The 20,135-nt window shown below is 39.8% G+C and overlaps 1 long non-coding RNA gene across 1 annotated transcript; it reads right to left on the bottom strand.

Moving 5' to 3' along the window:
- Window positions 1–1,372: 1,372 nt before the first annotated feature.
- On the bottom strand, window positions 1,373–11,088 carry LOC147361898 (uncharacterized). The gene is made up of 2 exons (XR_015138364.1): window positions 10,952–11,088; window positions 1,373–3,671 (listed from the first exon to the last, which is right to left on the bottom strand). It is a non-coding gene; the product is annotated as an uncharacterized LOC147361898 (long non-coding RNA).
- Between the last annotated feature and the right edge of the window lie 9,047 nt (window positions 11,089–20,135).

Genomic DNA, 20,135 nt, shown 5'->3' with positions numbered 1-20,135 from the left:
TAGGAATCACCAAGGTCAATGATTCCACCTTGTGCCTTTGGATGCTCTTGGTCCATCCATCTTCCCAACCAAAGAATGGAAGTACAGAAACTATATTCATTTTCCAGATGAAGCTGAGATTCAGAGGTTGAGACACTTATCCAAGCATGTAACTATGGCTACATGGCTATGGGGTGACCAGAGTCCATTTTGTCAAGGATGGTGCCAGTTTATTTTCCTGGCACCTTGGCTGGTTATTGCTTTCCTTTCACTCTCAAGTGTCCCACTCTGGACAGTACATTCTTCAGGTGCTCACACTGCTAGTAAGTAGTAGAGAAAGAACTGGCGTGCAGATCTGTGACCGACTGACTCCAAAACCAGGGCTTTCTGTTATCCCAAACTACCTCTTTAAACTTCAAAATTATGAAGCTGAGAAGGAAGGTTTGTTCTCAATACCATTCATTCATTCATGCATTCAGCAAACATTTATGGAGCACCTGCTATGTGACACATACTGTGCTGGGAGATGGAATTAAAAGTGAATAGGGCACAGTTTAAAGTCTTTTTCTCACTTAGTTTTATAAGAAAACAGAATGCTTATGAATACTCATAGTTAGGGCAGGTTACATAATTTATAGGACTCAGTGCAAAATGGAAAGAATAGGGACCCTTGTTTAAAAATGAAGTATCTCAAGATGGTGACAGCAAGACACTAACCAAAGATGGTTCAGTTTAACAAATGAGAGGTGGTCAGGGTATTGCAGAAATCCAAGTTACCTAGGACAAGGATTAATCTTAAGGTGACTTCCTAGCAGGGGTGACAACTGGGCTGAGCCTAGAGATGAGGCTGTCTCCTCTACATGGACCTTCTTCTCTACTTTTTTTAGACCAAAGGGCACTGAGAAGAATCACTAAATCATCGTTTTGACTTACATGGCAGTCACCAAGAGTTTCCCCCACAGCACAGCCTAATCACTCATGTCTGGAACTGTGATACATGCTGTTGCATAACATCGAGATGGGCTGCCCAGACCTCCCTTCAAGGACTCGTTCTCCAGTTGCTGGAAGTGCTGTAGGTGGGCAGTCTTCAGCCACTAGGTCTTCTGGGGGCAGCTTCTCTGCAATGTCCCATCTGGGTGGAGGTATAAATACCTGGCCACTGGACATGTCAGGATAACCCTGAAGGGCCATCTTCACTCCAGCTCTCCATGGGGTCAGTTAAAGTCATCTGGCCAGTGATGCATCTTGATCTTTCCCTCTGCTCTATCCTGTTTATTTCCTCCTGATGCCACAAGTGTTGATCCCAAGGGCACCCCCTGATACTTATCCCAGCACTAAACTGCATCCCAGTCTGCATCCCAGAGAACCAGCCAGCAACACATGTCAGAAAACATTCCAGTACTTGGGGAGGGCTTTTATTTGAAAATTACTGATTACACACATACTTATAACATTTTAAACCCCCCCAAATAAAATACAAAACAGGGGTAACAAGGACTTTTTGTGTGAATGTGGTTACCTTTGATTTAAAATCCACAATCTAATATTGTCTGACAAAAATGACATTATGTTATTAAAAACAAAAGTAAACTATTAGGTTGAACCACATGGAAGTTCCACTGTATGGCTTATAAAAAGGCTGAACGTTAGCAGTTCCACATGGTTCAATCTAACAGAAAAAATCAATTAGCATTTGAAATTTAGATAACAATATACTTATGAATAACTCACGGGTGAAACATATAGTTAATGAATTAAATTAGGAATTAGAAAATATATAATACTATGGCTATTGATTAGTGGTGAGTATCAAAACTTGCAGGTTGCAGCTAAAGTGGATCTTGGCGGTGGGGGGAGTTGGCTTTATATACTTATATTACAAAAATAATGACATTATTAACCTATTTCCAATTTAAGAATTTATAAAAAAAAAACCTCAAAGTAAAGGAAAAGTTGAAGGAAAGAAAGAATGATACAATGAACTAGGGAAAATAGAAAGAGCAGCAATCAAACAAAAAGTTGATTCTTTGAAAACAGGAAAAATTTATGCAAGATTATTCATAAAAAAAGAAGGCTCAAAGAAAATTAAAAAGCCAAAAGAACACAGTTGGAGATGCTGCAAAGACTAAACATATAAGATGTTGTGAATAAATTTATGCCAATCAAGCTCAAAAACTCAGAGGAAACAGAGCTACTCCTAGAAAAATGAAACTTATCAAAATGACTGCAGAAATAACACACTGAATAGGAAGCACATAATTACCAAAAGTTACTAGACAGCATATTAAAAGCAGAGACATTACTTTGCCAACAAAGGTCCATCTAGTCGAGGCTATGGTTTTTCCATTGGTCATGTATGGATGTGAGAGATAAACTATAAAGAAAGCTGAGTGCTGAAGAATTGATGCTTTCAAACTGTGGTGTTGGAGAAGACTCTTGAGAGTCCCTTGAACTGCAAGGAGATCCAACCAGTCCATCCTAAAGGAGATCAGTCCTGGGTGTTCATTGGAAGGACTGATGCTGAAGCTAAAACTCCAATACTTTGGCCACCTGATGCGAAGAGCTGACTCATTTGAAAAGATCCTGAGGCTGGGAAAGATTGAGGGCAGGAGGAAAAGGGGATGACAGAGGATGAGATGGTTGGATGGCATCATTGACTCGATGGACATGGGTTTGGGTAGACTCTGGGAGCTGGTGATGCATAAGGAGGCCTGGCTTGCTGTGGTTCATGGGGTCACAAAGAGTCGGACATGACTGAGAGAGTGAACTGAACTGAACTGACCCAGACAGTGATGGTTGCACAACACTGTGAATGTGATTAATGCCACTGGATTGTGTGATTAAAAATGGTTATATGGCAAATTTTATGTTATATATACTTTACCACAATTCTTAATGTAAAAAAAATAAAATCCTCTATCTAGAAGACAGTCTAGCACATGTCTGTCCTTCATTAGCAAATCCCCTAGAAGGGCTCCTGTTTTGAGAAAGCATATTTTCTTTTCCTTCTCTCTTAGAACATATGATATTGTCCTTCTGTATTTAACCATATATCCTTTCTTTTTTGTTGTTGTTGTTAAACTATAGTATATTGTATGTTTTCCTATCAGTTTTCTCTATAGTATTTTAACCAGAGGTCTTTTGGTGGAAAAATGGATCCTAGTCATGTCAAAGGAAGTGGTGACACAAAACAGCAACTTCACACAGTCTTCAAGTAAACAGAATCTCTGATAAAATCAGAAAGTAATATGTAATTCTAGGAACAGTAAAAAACCATCTGTGAAAACTTTGTCTCAAATCTTAGAAAATGATTTCGGCTCTGGAGTCTCTCAGGACACAAAATCTGGGACACAGCTTTTATAGGTGGCCTATGCCTTTCATTTGCATAATAAAGAAAACATTATAACATATAAATAAATATAATAAATCCTTTTCCAAGAGCTTGAAATCTTGAGTGAAGTTGGAGAACTAACATCTTGTAATGTGTAAATATTTGTTGCCAGTATAAGAAACATAGAATATAGTTTATGCAGTTGAAAAGCTATTGGAAAAAAGCCTTTGGAGTAGACATGAACTCATGGGAGAATCAGTGTTGACTCAAAAATTATTAAGGCTGAGGGCTGTCCACTGGAAATATTCATAACCACAAGGTTACTGTGAGTAACATCTGGCTATCTCCTTTTGAAGTACACCTGAGGGAGAAAAAGACAAAATCAACATGTTTAAAAGTTTCAGTGTCCTTCTCCTAAGACAACACATTTCTAGGTTTCCTTCTTCATGTGAAGCAATCATATCACTATAGGGGGAACAGTTTTAAAAAACCAGGGCTGTATTTAATCTATGGAGGAAATAGCTCCACTAAAACCTTCAGTGGGGCTGGGTTAAATGCCAAACAACCTGTAGATCTCCTAGATTTTTGATCATTCTGATTCACAGATATGCTTTATCACTACAATAAATTGATAAGCAAAATCATTTTACTCCCTGGAATAAATTAAAAACAGGGTAACAAAGAGGATAAGAAATCTTGCACCTCAACCGGGCTTCTCATTTTCACACATAAAAGGAGCACAACAGATTTGGATGTTAATATCAGGTTGTAATCTTTATATTTTAAAAACTCTGACTGACAAGAACTGAAACACTGGTATATATGTATGAAATAACCTGGTGTTTAATTTGTTTGGCAAAGCAATCATAGGCCCTATAGAAATGTGATCTGTGGATACTTCCCAAGAATGAAAGGGAATCAAAAGCTTTAGCCAGGAATCAAACAAGTGACTTCTCTAAAATGAAGGATGATACCAAATAATAGGACGGATCTCTGCCAGGCCTTGGAGTTCTTGAATTCTACCAAATTCTAGCTGAACTGTAAGAGATACAGGTTTTCTCAGTGTATAATCAGAACACAGAGGAAGTGAAGTGCTGTCAAGGTCCACAATCAACAATTTTCAGTAGCTGTATTATATCTCAGTTCCTAACAGATGCACATAACAAAATAATGTCAGGGTTTGTGAAGCCTTATCTCTGAATCTGTTTGGGCAAAAAACGACTTCAAATGTAACTCTTTATCCTCAAAGAAGAATGTGAAAAGTTTCGTTTGAGTCTTTAAAATGGAAAATATATCGTCTATCAGAGGCTGACTCGTGTCACAAACTGGGTTGCTTAGACATATGATTCAGATTTCTTTTATAAAACCTGACTACAAGTGCATTTGTGGGTGCTGTAAACAAAGTTATTGTGAGAGAGAGTCACACATGAAACAGAAAAGCACTAGGACACCTACCTTTATAGTAAGTGCACTTTATTATTCTCTTGCTGCTAACATAACCTGCTCCCAGCAAACAGCTCTGCATACAAAATGCTATATATTTAAATGTCATTTAAGGAGAAAAATAAGCCCTCCAAGAATGCTTGAGCCTCACTGGCTGAAATCTGAAGCTATTACCATTGTAATGGAAGCATTTAAAAATAAAACTCCTGGTGGGGGGTGGGAGAGGGGGTTAATTGCATACCATCACCCTCCTCCATTTTATTAAGCTAGCCATATTTTGTGATTATATCCTTATGTACTTTTTTGGTGAAAAGCAAAAGGAAAAAAGAAAATAAATTTCATTTTCTACTGCTTGATATTCTTTCTAGAATTACCTGGTTCCTTCCTTCATAACCCTTCTCAATATAATTTTTATAAAGAAAAATATTATTTTTAGCAACTTTCAACTGAAAAGGACTTTGCTTCATGGTCTGAAATACCTGAACTGAATACTGAAAGGAACTTCAGTGGTTGGGGATCTCTGATTTAGAGTCTCTAAAGCTATCTAAAGCTAGGAAAGACTAGAGATCTCTTCAAGAAAATTAGAGATACCAAGGGAATATTTCATGCAAAGATGGGCTCAATAAAGGACAGAAATGGTATGGACCTAAGAGAAGCAGAAGATATTAAGAAGAGGTGGCAAGAATACACAGAAGAACTGTTCATAAAAGATCTTCATGACCCAGATAATCACGATGGTGTGATCACCCACCTAGAGCCAGACATCCTGGAATGTGAAGTCAAGTGGGCCTTAGAAAGCATCACTACGAACAAAGCTAGTGGAGGTGATGGAATTCCAGTTGAGCTATTTCAAATCCTGAAAGATGATGCTGTGAAAGTGCTGTACTCAATATGCTAGCAAATTCGGAAAACTCAGCAGTGGCCACAGGACTGGAAAAGGTCAGTTTTCATTCCAATCCCAAAGAAAGGCAATGTCAAAGAGTGCTCAAACTACCGCACAATTGCACTCATCTCACACGCTAGTAATGTTCAAAACTCTCCAAGCCACGCTTCATCAATACATGAACCATGAACTTCCAGATGTTCAAGCTGGTTTTACGAAAGGCAGAGGAACCAGAGATCAAATTGCCAACATCCGCTGGATCATGGAAAAAGCAAGAGAGTTCCAGAAAAACATCTATTTCTGCTTTATTGACTATACCAAAGCCTTTCACTGTGTGGATCACAATAAACTGAGGAAAATTCTGAAAGAAATAGGAATACCAGACACCTGACCTGCTTCTTGAGAAACCTGTATGTAGGTCAGGAAGCAACAGTTAGAACTGGACATGCAACAACAGACTGGTTCGAAATACGAAAAGGAGTACCTCGAGGCTGTATATTGTCACTCTGCTTATTTAACTTATATGCAGAGTACATCATGAGAAACGCTGGGCTGGAGGAAGCACAAGCTGGAATCAAGATTGCCAGGAGAAATATCAATAACCTCAGATATGCAGATGACACCACCCTTATGGCAGAAAGTGAAGAACAACTAAAGAGCATCTTGATGAAAGTGAAAGAGGAGAGTGAAAAAGTTGGCTTAAAGCTCAACATTCAGAAAACAAAGATCATGGCATCTGGTCCCATCACTTCACGGCAAATAGATGGGAAATCAGTGGAAACAGTGGCTGACTTTATTTTGGGGGGCTCCAAAATCACTGCAGATGGTGATTGCAGCCATGAAATTAAAAGATGCTTACTCCTTGGAAGAAAAGTTATGACCAACCTAGACAGCATATTAAAAAAAAGGGACTTTACTTTGTCAACAAAGGTCCATCTAGTCAAGGCTATGGTTTTCCCAGTGGTCATGTATGTATGTGAGATTTGGACTATAAAGAAAGCTGAGAGCCGAAGAATTGATGCTTTTGAACTGTGGTGTTGGAAAAGACTCTTGAGGGTTCCTTGGACTGCAAGGTGATCCAAGCAGTCCATCCTAAAGGAGATCAGTCCTGGGTGTTCATTGGAAGGACTGATGTTGAAGCTGAAACTCCAATAATTTGGCCACCTGATGTGAAGAGCTGACTCATTTGAAAAGACCTAGATGCTGGGAAAGATTGAGGGTAGGAGGAGAAGGGGACGACAGAGGATGAGATGGTTGGATGGCATCACTGACTCAATGGACATGGGTTTGGGTGGATTCTCGGAGTTGGTAATGGACAGGAAGGCCTGGCTTGTTGCAGTCATTGGGGTCGCCAAAAATTGGACACGACTGAGTGACTGAACTGAACTGAAACCTATCTAGAAGAACTATGAGTATATTTGTTTTATTATTGGGAGACAAGTCTTCTGTCTACAGTCTTTTTAAAAATGATCCTACTTTTACACCATAAAACACTATATTCTGAAAGCATCTGCTCTCTCATCTGATCCTCGTAATAACTGTGAAGCCAGCAGGGCTGTAATCCCTGCTCTACACCCAGGTGAGGACCTGAGGCTCAGGGACCTTGGGGACACAAGACCACGTGGATGCTAAGTGCCTCCTCCACCTATTCAAACTGGTCCAGGCTCCTAGAGCTAGCATATTAGGATTTTATAACTTCTGGTTGTATTAGGTGATTTCATGAACAGACAACATGACAGCTGTTACACACTGGGAGCAAAGAAACTTCAGAAAGCCTCAACCAGGTCTACTTCATCACAGAACAGAATGAATGGAAGGCATTTATCCTCTATTACAGGCTGAACTGTCCTGTCCAGTTTTACATGTTGAAGTCCTAAATCCCCCAGTACCTCAGAATATGACTATTTGGAAACAGGGTCTTTAAAGAGACAATAAAGTTAACATGAAGTCATACAGGTGGGTCCTAATCTAATAGACTGGGGTTCTTATAAGAATAGATCAGGACACAGACACACAGAGAGGGAAGACCATGTGAGGACAAAGAGAGAAGACAGCATCTCTAAGCCAAGGAGAGCGTCCTCAGAGGAAACCAACCCTGCCGACACCTTGACCTGAGACTTGCAGCCTCCAGGGATGTGAGGAAATAAGTTTCTGTTGAGTCACCTACTCTGTGGTACTTTGCTTGGCAGTCCTAGCAAACTAATGTACCCTTCAGCTTTATGTATCTAAAAGGTACTTTCTCTGCTATTTCATGGACCATCTAAATGGGTTAATCAAACAGTGATCAGCTCACCTGAACTGTGTATTTGGACTCTGTGAGAGAGGGAGAGGGTGGGAAGATTTGGGAGAATGGCATTGAAACATGTAAAATATCATGTATGAAACGAGATGCCAGTCCAAGTTCAATGCACGATACTGGATGCTTGGGGCTAGTGCACTGGGACGACCCAGAGGGATGGTATGGGGAGGGAGGAGGGTTCAGGATGGGGAGCACATGTATACCTGTGATGGATTAATTTTGATATTTGGCAAAACTAATACAATTATGTAAAGTTTAAAAATAAAATAAAATTAAAAAAAAAATGTGACTTGGAAGCACCTTTCCCCAGATGTTGGATTTTCTTTTAAGATGAATGAATTCTGCTCTATTAGAGTGAAAACCTTGTTGACTTAGGCTAATGTTCCCAGTGTTACAGCTCTCAACAATGCATTGGTATCTGATGCTTGCACATTCAAAAAACTGATAATCTGACAGCTCACCTAAGAAGATGCAGAGCATGCATAAATAATGCCAAGAAGATATTCAACTGGGATGAGAATCAAGAAATGTATTTCTTTCCTTAGAGGTGACCTGACCCAGAGGCAGGACGAGAATCCAAGACTGAGGTTCTGCCACTCTGAACTTGGGTGATGGCCCCACCGTGGCAACCATGTGAAAGGAGCAGTGTTCTCAGACTCAACGCAGAACACAGTACCTAGGGCAGCACTCAGCCTCCCCCAGCAATTGCCCCTCTGTGCTCCCTGGACCAGCTCTGTGACCTTAGGTAAGCCTGGATCCACTTTACTCATCCATGACATGGGATAAAAATGGACCATCATGAGATTAAGTGAAATCACACATGTGAGAACAATATAAAATGAATTATAAAGAACTACCCAAATGTAACTTATCATTAGTATTGTTAGAGTAGGTGCGGGGTTATTAGGCCAGGAATCACAAGATTTCTAATTCCATGACCTAAGCCTGCTTCCATGTGTATGTTACACTTGATTTAAGACATTCACTGAAAGAACCGATTTCTAATTCTGAGTCTGCTGCAAATTAACTAAACATCAGTTTCATACATAGGGCCACGTTCCTTCTAAGGGCCTTAGTTTCCTCACCTGTAAAATGAAGGTGTTGAATCCTATTACCTTATATGATCTGGACTGATCTAAAATTCTGTGATCTATTTCTCATTACTCAATGTCTAGATAAAATATAATGATAGCATAGGCTTTAAATTAAGACTGTGGCACATAGGTGGGTACATCTCTTTTTGATATGAAATACCTGAGGTCAAAAGAGCAAAAGGGTTTTTGGAGATTCCTGGGTCTCTAGGAATCTCTGGGTCTCTAGGAATCTCTAGGTCTTAGGAGGAAAGGTCTGACTGGGAGACATTCTAGTAGATGAAAGCACTCTGTGAATTTCAGGCATAAAAATTACAGAGTTCTTTGTTCAACTTCTCAAGATTTGCACAAAATATAGTACTTATAAAAAAAGTTCAGAACACAGACTTCCTTATTTCTAAACCTGCGTATGAACTCCAACTCCACCAGCTGTTCAGCCTGCTCTGTGACCCAGGCAATTTCCTAACCTATGAGCAGTAGAAGGTCTTGCTCTGCATTTCCTCTATTTCTAAGGAGGACTGAGAAGAGACAGTAACAGAGGGAACTTAGACCACATTTTAGATAAATCTTTCATATAGAAGTACTTAAGATACTGGGACATGTTTTCTTTAAGATGTATTTTAAATACTACACTAGTAATTATTCTACTCACAAGTGAAAATCTGGGAAATGCAAAAAAGCATGAAGAAGGGAAAATACACAGTTAATTTAATACCCAGAAATAAATTTTTGATGGGTAAGCCTCATAGCATGCAGCTGGAAGCCTCATCCCACCATGAACCACAAATGTCGAGGGGTAAGACACCAAACCTTTCTTTCCTCCTTCTATCTTCTCATCAACCCACTCCCACCTTGTTCCAGAAAGAATTACAGGCAGCTCTATGACAATGGCTAAGTCTCTTAAACCAGACCTCAGTTACCATCTCACCTTTTTTAGGAAAGTGTCACGTGACCTGAATGTTACCCATTGAGAAACTTCCTCAAACCATGTACAGTGCATTATACACCCCATCTCAGAGAAAGTGCTTTGTAAACCTTCAAGCACCATTCTGACTATAGAGTTAAGGTACTGTGGGTTCTTGATTTGTCCTGATGACAATTTCACCTTCTAGGAGGTAGAGGAAGCATAGAGGGGCAACTGGACCTAACTCTCAGTTCAGTTCAGTTCAGTTCAATTCAGTTGCTCAGTCGTGTCTGACAGCACACCAGGCCTCCCTGTCCATCACCTACTCCTGGAGTTCACTCAAACTCATGTCCATTGAGTCGGTGATGCCATCCAGCCATCTTATCCTCTGTCGTCCCCTTCTCCTCCTGCCCCCAATCCCTCCCAGTATCAGGGTCTTTTCCAATGAGCCAACTCTTCGCATTAGGTGGCCAAAGTATTGGACCTAATTCTAAACAACAGTAATTAAGGATAAAGTGATAATATCAGGTAGACGTTTTCCTTACGGATTAGAAAACAGAAAAAACCCACACCTTTCCCTGGTAAATCTTGCTAAAGCCAAAATATTCTAAACTGTTTTCCCTTAAACTCTCAAATTTCCTGGATATTTCTTGATAGCACTTTTAGTACAAATGTGCTGAGCACCAATCAGAATGAATGTGAAGGGTTTACAAAATGAGTTTTCTGTGCTCTATGAGATTCTGAACCCAGAGTCCAAACTGTGGAAAGTCCAATCTGACATCTCTCAGGCGCAAATGTGCACACACTGAGGAGCACACATATCCACCCCACCCCCAAATCTGCTGCAGAATCCCGGCAGATCTGCCTTCAACCTGCAATGTGTTGTTAAGACCCAGCCATGAGACTTCCTCTGTGGAGGCTTATAAGGGCACAGAGTGCTTGTTATCAGTCACCCAATGGAGATTGTGAAGATTGAACCCTGGAGACAAACTTTAATTACAACTCCCTGCAGCGAGCTCACCTATTTTGCCCTTTCAGTGAGGGCAGTGACCTCAGCCTCACCCAGTTGTCGCGCCATCTTGTAAAATAGGCTGTTTTTATTCTGCAGCAAATTACGTGGCTCTCCAGCTTCTCTATATATCCATGAATCCAAAACCTGTTAACATCAGAAAGAAATCCATTAGCACACAATATCTCTCAGTACCATATTATAGCCCAGACAATATTTCAAAAAAGGGCAAGACAGGGAGAACAGACAGACTCGGTGTGGGTGGTAGGACTGGGTGGTGTTTAAATGATCTGATTACTGTTTTACTGGGCAGACAAAGGCCTCGCCTGAACTTTTAATATTACAATGTTATCGGAAAGGAAGAAAATGAGTTTTACACTAGGATTACTGGCACTCTGTAGCATCTTATATTCTGCCCAGGGTATTTGGGGTTGTTATCATTAGTTAGTGCTTTTAGCTCTCAGGCTCTGAGCTTTGTGGCAATTTATACAGATACACAGAGTTGGGAAATATCTTGATTGCAGAAAATGAAACTGCATTTATCTAAAAAGTAGGGTGATGACCTACAAACCAGCAGGCAGAGCCCTGATCACAAATTAAATGTCAAGTTGATTTGAGAATCTGAGCAGTATTTAGGGAAAAAAGAAAACACGTTCAGAATTTCTTTCAGGTCCTGGATTATGTCAGCTGCTAAGAAGAACAGAATCCCTTGTCTGAGAGGTTGAGATGCTTCTAGAAGTTGGCTGTGGTTGTGGTTTATTCTTCTGAGAGTGGAAGGCTGGCAAAAAGAGCTGGTACAGAAGCAGCTTTTACAGAATTGCTCTGCACAGAAAAATTCTCTAGAAATCCAGTTTTGTCTTTGGTAAGACTAAAGAAGCAAGTAAGAAATAGAGCTCCGAATTCCAGTGATCTCAGCCTGCAGAGAATATGGGGCAGCCCAGTCTAACTGCCTAGGCTCTGAATCTCTAGGATCTGAATCTGTTTTCACAAATTATTAATATCTTTTTTACTTTGTTTCTCCCTCTTAAACTACCTGCCTTTCACCCTTTTTATTGCTCATTAATAAGTCTGCTAAATGGAAATTGAAAAGGAGAGGAAGGGGCTCTTACCTCTGCCTTTCCACTTATTAGTGACTTTGGTTAATGGTTCTGGAGAGAAAAAAGTGTCTGAAATAAATGGCCCAAATGACATAATTATAAAAACAGTCCTGATGCTAAGAAGTACTCAAGTCTTCATTTAGGTCATGTTTAGAGTACATGTATCTTAAGAGAATATGCTGGATGGGCTTCCTGGTGGCTCAGTGGTAAAAGAATCTGCATGACAATGCAGGAATCACGTGTTCAATCCCTTGTCCTGGAAGATCCCACAGGGTGCAGAGCAACTAAATCTGTGGGCTACAACTATACAGTATGTGCTCTAGAGTCTGGGAGCCACAACTCCTGAGCCCATGTGTCACAACTACTGAAACCCACGTGCCTAGAGCCTGTGCTCTGCACCAAGAGAAGCCACCACAATAAGAGGTCTTCACACTGCTCAAAAAGAGTTCCACTCACTGCAACTAGAGAAAAGCTTGTGCAGCAAGGAAGATCCAGCACAGCTTAAAATAAATAAATTTAAAAAATTAACTTTTTTAAAAAGAAGAGAATATTCTGGAACTCTAAACGAGATACAGGTTGTTTTTCCACATCTAGGTATTTCAATTAATTTCATCCTTTGTATTTAATTGGAGACATTTATTAAGTCTCATGAAGGCCATTTTCCTGTTAATCATTTGTTTACTATTGTGGATCATTGCTAAGGGCAGCGTTCTCAAATAAGTACAACAATAATTTAAACTGTTTTATCCACATAATAATTTAAATGTTCTGTAACTTGGCATACCAATTTAGATGCCCCAAATGTGCAATTTTACTTAAGCATAGCATAATAGAACATAACTGTTTTCCCCATGTTGAATAAGAAAAACTGCAGTTTTAAAACACTGGTCTCCATACATCTATGGTCAATTAATCTTTGAAAGAGTAGACAAGAATGGAGAAAAATACAGTTTCTTTGGTTAACAGTACTGGGAAAGCTGGACACCTGAAAATGAATGAAATTAGAACACTCACTCACGCCATACACAAAAATAAAGTCAAAATTGTTTAAAGACCTATTTTAAGACTGAGCACTATAAAACTAAAGGAAAGCACAGACAAAAGACTCTTTGACTACACTGCAGCAAATATTTTCTTAGTTCACTCTCCCAAAGTAAAAGAAATAACAGCAAAAACAGATGGGACCCAATCAAACTTAAAAGCCAAGGCTCACGTCAGAGGCTATAAGAGCTGAGATGGGACACAGACTAAGAAAAGGCCAGAAATAGAAATTTATCAACTTAGCCTTTATATTTACTGGTTTGATCAAAGAGTCTAGATATTCCAGAACAAATAAACACAAAGCAAATCCAAATTCTCTTTCTGTACAGAAAAATAGGTATAATTTTGAATTTTTAACATCTTTTATAAGAAAAGGTTCCTATAATTTTCCTCTGTCCCCTCTCTTCCTGTAACCCAAGTAAACTATAAACTAAATCATACATTCAAGTTGCTACGACAACAATCCCTGAACCCCAGGACCTCTCCTGGAACCCCAAACTTGAATGGCTTATCAAGTTCTAACATTATGTTGTATGAGTCAGTCAGTTACATAAGCTCAATGAAGATGTGTTCATCAAGCTGTTTGTGTGCAGATATTCCCAGTAGCTGTCCTAGACATAAAAATGAAATGGACCCACTGTAAGATAATTTCATCCATTTTCACTGGCAGGATGTTACCAGTGATGTAGATGAGTACATGGAAAGGTGGGGGACAGGAGAGGGTGGAGGAAAAGCCTGATAAGAAAGATGCTGGGAAATGATGACAACAATAGAGATAGATCCCACTTAGCAATATGGAGAGTTGTGAGGGGAAAGACCTGAGAGTCAGACCTCTGTCTTTGGCCACCAGGTGATGACACAGGAGAGTTGTCCAACCCTGGAAGGTAGATTCCTCATTGTTAAAATGGTGCCTGTAGTTTTCTCAGTGACTGGACAATGTGGTAAGTATTAACTCAAAATCATTTCTTAGGTCTTGAAATAATAAATCATTCTCTCACTGGGGGAAAAATGAATGCTGGGTCACAGTCACCTCCACAGCTGCTCTCTCAAAACTGTTGCTTTTGCACATAAGTGACCCCTTCATAAAGTATTTCTCCTCCCTGACTATGCTTTCTACCTCAGTGTTAGTTATCTCTCCTCTGAAAACTTGAATGAAATCTCTTGGCATGTTTTTGAGGGAGTTTTTCTCTTCTCAAATGTTCTAATTGCAGCCTTGCAGGTTTATGAAAGAAAAGTTTCATGAAGGTGAAAAACAGAATTTAAGTAAAACTGTAGTTAGGTATGAGCTGTTTTGGGCTTTTCAGGTGGGGATGTTAAAACAGTTTTGGTTTTCTCTTCTGTGAGAAAATTCTAATAAGAGGTTTGTGTTGAGGAAGAAACATAAAAAAATACAGAACCATAAATTGACTACAAACAGAAGAGATGGGATATGAGTTTCTTAGTTCTGCTTTTGGTTCTTCTTCATTCATTGCCAAAGAATACTTTAACTAGAGACAGTGAAAATGTTGACCACAGACAACAATACTGTTAGAGCAAGTGCAGATTGTCACATGCTCCCTTTGCTCACGTTACCAGGGAGATTCCGGGTGATATGAAGACTGCAGTGAGCAGAGACTGGAGGGAAGGGCTGTGCTGTTGGCTGCAGAGAAAGCAGGTGACGAGCACCCAGCTAATCCTGAAAACTACAGGAAGAACCCTCTAGTGTAGAGATAGTGGTGAGTCAGGATAAAGAGCATTTCTAATTTGTCTGTCTTGCTCCTCTGTTTTGTGGCAACAGAGAAAGTAAGGAAGATTATATTACTATCACTATGACTCCATCATGTTTAATAAATATTGAGAAAACTTCTTTGTGAAATAGAATTCCAAGCCTGACACATTAATGGTGCTTAATGACTCATTGGAAAAGACTCAGATGCTGGGAGGGTAGGGGGCAGGAAGAGAAGGGGACGACAGAGGATGAGATGGCTGGATGGCATCACCGACTCGATGGACATGAGTCTGAGTGAACTCCGGGAGTTGGTGATGGACAGGGAGGCCTGGTGTGCTGCGATTCATGGGGTCGCAAAGAGTCGGACACGATTGAGCTACTGAACTGAATGAACCAAATCACAGTAAATCCCTTTGGAAAGTCAACAAATAAACAAAGCTATTAATTAGGTCACATTTATTTCCCAACATGTCCTTTCTCTGATTTACTTACAGTGAACAAAACTATATCCATCTAGATATGTCCATCTAGAAATCCATCTCAAAATTTTTGATAAAAGTGACAATTGGGAAAATATATAAATGTCTAAGTTTGAGATTATTATACTCTATCTCTATGATGAATGTTAAGAACCAAGCTATGGAAAATTAATAAATGACATGGGGAATTTTAAGAATAAATCAAAATTCTGCTAATAAAATAATTTGTTTTGCATAAAAAATTATTAAACTGGCTCTAGTGATACCCAAATAATATTATAGTATTAAACAACTGTTACTTTCTGGTAGTGAGTATTTTGTAATCTTCCCTTTATGAGATTTTCTTTTATTTCCCTATTCTACTTTGCACATTCATTGCTTTTTTATAACAAAAATATATTATTATGGATTAAATTCAATTAGAAAATAAAATTTAAAAAATCCATCTATCTTTGTGCAGAAGTATTCACTTGGGCAATAAAATGTAATTATTACACCTTCAGTTTAGTTCAGTTGCTCAGTCGTGTCTGACTCTTTGTGACCCCACGGACTACAGCACACCAGGCCTCCCTGTCCATCACCAAATCCGGGAATTTACTCAAACTCATGTCCTATGAGTCGGTGATGCCATCCAACCATCTCATCCTCTGTCATCCCCTTCTCTTCCTGCCTTCAATCTTTCCCAACATCAGGGTCTTTTCAAATAAGTCAGTTCTTCACATCAGGAGGCCAATGTATTGGAGGTTCAGCTTCAACATCAGTCCTTCCAGTGAATATTCAGGACTAATCTCCTTTAGGATGGATTGGTTGGATCTCCTTGCTGTTCAAGGGACTCTCAAGAGTCTTTTCCAGCACCATAGTTCAAAAGCATCAATTCTTTGGTGCTCAGCTTTCTTTATAGTTCAGCTCTCACATCCATGCATGCCTACTGGAAAAACCATAGTCTTGACTAGATGGAACTTCGTTGGCAAAGTAATGTCTCTGCTTTTTAATAAGCTATCTAGGTTGGTCACAACTTTTCTTCCAAGGAGCAAGCATTTTTAATTTCATGGCTGCAGTCACCATCTGCAGTGATTTTGGAACCCGCAAAAATAAAGTCTGTCACTGTTTCGACTGTTTCCCATCTATTTGCCATGAAGTGATGGGACCAGATGCAATGATCTTAGTTTTCTGAATCCTGAGTTACACCTTAAGCAATGGGACTTTATGGTGACAACCCTGTCGGTTATGCCCTTCGTCAGCATCTGTCACTTCCCCAGCTACTCCTTGAGGCTGGTCACCCGCCCTCTGGAGCATCAGTCTTTGCAACAGATTCATTCATCTTTATGTCCATGTTAAAGCTTCCAGAACAGACAATCACCTGTTTTCCCAAAAGGAATGAGGTACAGTCATCCCTCAGTGTAGGTACAGTTCCAGAACACTGGAATGAAGTGAACATGGCAATAAAGGAGTCATATGGATGTTCTGGTTTCCCAGAGCACACAGAAGTTATGTTTAACTACACTAGCCTACCAAGGGTGTAATAGCATTATGTCTGAAAAAACAATGTACAGACTTTAACCTAAAAGCAATGCATTGCTAAAAAAATACTAACCAATAGAGGAGACTGCAGCAAGTCAGAGCAGTAACACTGATGTTACAGATCACCAGAGCAACAACAATGATTGTGAAAAAGTTTGACATATAGGGAGAATTACCAAAAGGTGAGACAGAGACATGGAATGATCAAATACTGTTTCAAAAATGGTGCCCATAGATTTGTTGACACAGGGTTCTGATAAGCTCTCAATTTGTAAAAAGGCAGTATCTGGGAAGTGCAATAAAACATGGTATGTCTATTTCTAAAACAAGAAAAACAAATAAGGTTCAAATTGGGAAACAAATACATCAAGGTTGTATATTATCATTCTGCTTATTTAATGTATTTGCATCATGTGAAAAGACAGGCTGGATGAAGCTCAAGCTAGAAACAAGATTCCCAGGAGAAATATCAATAACCTCAGATATGTGGATGTGACTGGTGATAGATGCAAGGTCTGATGCTGTAAGGGGAATATTGCATAGGAACCTCGAACGTCAGGTCCATGAACCAAGGCAAATTGGAAGTGGTCAAACAAGAGATGGCAAGAGTGAATGTCGACATTCTAGAAATCAGCGAACTCAAATGGAATGGAATGGGTGAATTTAACTCAGATGATCATTATATCTACTACTGCGGGCAGGAATCCCTCAAAAGAAATGGAGTAGCCATCATGGTCAATAAAAGAGTCCAAAATGCAGTACTTGGATGCAATCTCAAAGATGACAGAATGATCTCTGTTCGTTTCCAAGGCAAACCATTCAAAATCACAGTAATCCAAGTCTATGCCCCAACCAGTAACACTGAAGAAGCTGAAGTTGAACGGTTTTATGAAGACCTACAAGACCTTTTAGAACTAACACCCCCCCCCAAAAAAAGATGTCCTTTTCATTATAGGGGACTGGAATGCAAAAGTAGGAAGTCAAGAAACATCTGGAGTAACAGGCAAATTTGGCCTTGGAATACAGAATGAAGCAGGGCAAAGACTAATACAGTTTTGCCAATAAAATGCACTGGTCATAACAAACACCCTCTTCCAACAACACAAGAGAAGACTCTACACATGGACATCACCAGATGGTCAACACCGAAATCAGATTGATTATATTCTTTGCAGCCAAAGATGGAAAAGCTCTATACAGTCACCAAAAACAAGACCAGGAGCTGACTGTGGCTCACATCATGAACTCCTTATTGCCAAATTCAGACTTAAATTGAAGAAAGTAGGGAAAACCACTAGACCATTCAGGTATGACTTAAATCAAATGCCTTATGATTATACAATGCAAGTGAGAAATAGATTTATGGACCTAGATCTGATAGATAGAGTACCTGATGAACTATGGAATGAGGTTCATGACATTGTATCGGAGACAGGGATCAAGACCATCCCCAAGGAAAAGAAATGCAAAAAAGCAAAATGGCTGTCTGGGGAGGCCTTACAAATAGCTGTGAAAAGGAAGAGAAGTGAAAAGCAAAGGAGAAAAGGAAAGATATAAGCATCTGAATGCAGAGTTCCAAAGAATAGCAAGAAGAGATAAGAAAGCCTTCCTCAGCGATCAATGCAAAAAAATAGAGGCAAACAACAGAATGGGAAAGATTAGAGATCTCTTCAAGAAAATTAGAGATACCAAGGGAACATTTCATGCAAAGATGGGCTCAATAAAGGACAGAAATGGTATGGACCTAAGAGAAGCAGAAGATATTAAGAAGAGGTGGCAAGAATACACAGAACTGTACAAAAAAGATCTTTATGCCCCAGATAATCACGATGGTGTGATTACTGACCTAGAGCCAGACATCCTGGAATGTGAAGTCAAGTGGGCCTTAGAAAGCATCACTACGAGCAAAGCTAGTCGAGGTGATGGAATTCCAGTTGAGCTACTCCAAATCCTGAAAGATAATGCTGTGAAAGTGCTGCAGTCAATATGTAAGCAAATTTGGAAAACTCAGCAGTGGCCACAGGACTGGAAAAGGTCAGTTTTCATTCCAATCCCAAAGAAAAGCAATGCCGAAGAATGCTCAAACTACTGCACAATTGCACTCATCTCCCATGCTAGTAAAGTAATGCTCAAAATTCTCCAAGCCAGGCTTCAGCAATATGTGAACCATGAACTTCCTGATGCTCAAGCTGGTTTTAGAAAAAGCAGAGGAACCAGAGATCAAATTGCCAACATCCGCTGGATCCTGGAAAAAGCAAGAGAGTTCCAGAAAAACATCTATTTCTGCTTTATTGACTATGCCAAAGCCTTTGACTGTGTGGATCACAATAAACTTTGGAGAATCCTGAAAGAGATGGGAATCCCAGACCGCCTGACATGCCTCTTGAGAAACCTGTATGCAGGTCAGGAAGCAACAGTTAGAACTGAACATGGAGCAACAGACTGCTTCCAAATAGGAAAAGGAGTACATCAAGGCTGTATATTGTCACCCTGCTTATTTAACTTATATGCAGAGTACATCATGAGAAACGCTGGACTGGAAGAAACACAAGCTGGATTCAAGCTTACCGGGAGAAATATCAATAACCTCAGATATGCAGATGACACCACCCTGATGGAAGAAAGTGAAGAGGAACTAAAAAGCCTCTTGATGAAAGTGAAAGTGGAGAGTGAAAGAGTTGGCTTAAAGCTCAACATTCAGAAAACGAAGATCATGGCATCTGGTCCCATCACTTCATGGCAAATAGATGGGGAAACAGTTTCAGACTTTATTTTTCTGGGCTCCAAAATCACTGCAGATGGTGACTACAGCCATGAAATTAAAAGACGCTTACTTCTTGGAAGGAAAGTTATGACCAACCTAGATAGCATATTGAAAAGCAGAGACATTACTTTGCCAACAAAGGTCCATCTAGTCAAAGCTGTATGGTTTTTCCAGTAGGTGTAAGATGTAAGAGTTGGACTATAAAGAAAGCTGAGTGCCAAAGAATTGATGCTTTCAAACTGTGGTGCTGGAGAAGATTCTTGAGAGTCCCTTGGACTGAAAGAATATCAAACCAGTCAATCCTAAAGTAAATCAACCCTGAATATCCACTGGATGGATTAATGCTGAAGCCAAAGCTCCAATATTTTGGTCACCTGATGTGAAGAGCCGACTCATTGGAAAAGACCCTGATGTTGGGAAAGATTGAAGGCAGGAGGAGAAGGGGATGACAGAGGATGAAATTGCTGGATGGCATCACAGACTTAATGGACATGAGTTTGAAAAAACCAGGACACAGTGAAGAACAGGGAGGCCTGGTATGCTGCACTCCATGGGGTCACGAAGAATCAGACATGACCGAGCTACT

This window comes from Bos grunniens, chromosome 12 (assembly GCF_055505025.1).
Source record: "Bos grunniens cultivar Pamir isolate PY7600 chromosome 12, Bosgru_T2T1.0, whole genome shotgun sequence".
Taxonomy (NCBI): Eukaryota; Metazoa; Chordata; class Mammalia; order Artiodactyla; family Bovidae; genus Bos; species Bos grunniens.
Note: the sequence above shows the minus strand (reverse complement) of the source record. Positions and strands in the feature narration are given on the sequence as shown.